We start from the raw sequence: 1,135 nt of genomic DNA on the forward strand, positions 1-1,135 counted from the left end.
TTATTTCATTCCACAGTTTGTTTTATTTAAAGCTCTGAAGTCTTCAAAACTACTTTCTGTTGTTGTGCGGCACTTCAGGTACATGTTTCTAGTTTCAGCATCCATTGCCAACCTCTGGCAGCAGTTGAATAGCAGCTGTATCAACACTGTGACCAGGCATGTAGAGTGCTCCAGCCTTACCTTACACATTTGTAACTTAATACGGTGTTTTCAATTTGTACAGAATAGATAGAATATTCTATTAAAGTTGTGAAACATTAATTTTGGTGCCTGTCTGGTCCATAATGCTTCTAAGGGTCACTGAAAGTCCCTTTACCTTTTGCAGTTAATTCTGAAGTCTGTAATAAGGGCATGCCACCTCTTTGGCCTAGTACAGCTCTTGAATAAGTGAGCATGCAGCTAGTTTCCTTTGCTAGTCAAAAACCAGAGAAAACTAGCCTACCTAAAAATCGCATTACGGAGTTCTTCAATGCAAAGCAGAACAAACTTGCTCTATTTGCAAGTAGTTTCCTTAACCTCTAGGCATCTGGGCTGTCTTGCAGAGTTTGGGTGGTGGTGGTGTGAGCCAGTGCTTTTAAAGATTCTGTAGAATTAAGTAATGCAGTCAACAGGCTAAATGAGGGAAGGAGGAAGATGGAGGGGGGGAGTGGGTAGGTTCTGTGCTTCTATACTGAGAAGGGGAAAAAGGTTTGTAGCTGAAGACTGGCTCATTGCCCCTAACTGTAAGTGTAGGGGAGATAAGCTACACCATGCACTGCTCCTGGTGTAGATGTATGGCAGGCAAGAGTAGGAATAATTGGAGCCTGCATGCGTGCAAACTGCCTAACAGCTGTGCTAGAGATGTTGGGGCAGCAGATAGAGTTATCTGAATGGTTGTCTCGTATATATACACATAGAAGAAATTGAATGATGCTTCTTTATGGCAGCAGAAGCCTACTTTCTACTACATGGTTAAACAGGAGTGCTGCTACCTGGAGATAAACATCTGCACATTAGCACACTCGTAATTTATGTGCATGAATCCTTAAAGGCTAGCTTTAATTTTGAGAAAACGGGAAATTCCGGAACACGGAGAGTGAATGTGCCAGCATTCAGGAGGAGCAAATGAGATGAGTGGGTAATGAGGCTGACGAGC

This window comes from Numida meleagris, chromosome 6 (assembly GCF_002078875.1).
Source record: "Numida meleagris isolate 19003 breed g44 Domestic line chromosome 6, NumMel1.0, whole genome shotgun sequence".
Lineage (NCBI taxonomy): Eukaryota > Metazoa > Chordata > Aves > Galliformes > Numididae > Numida > Numida meleagris.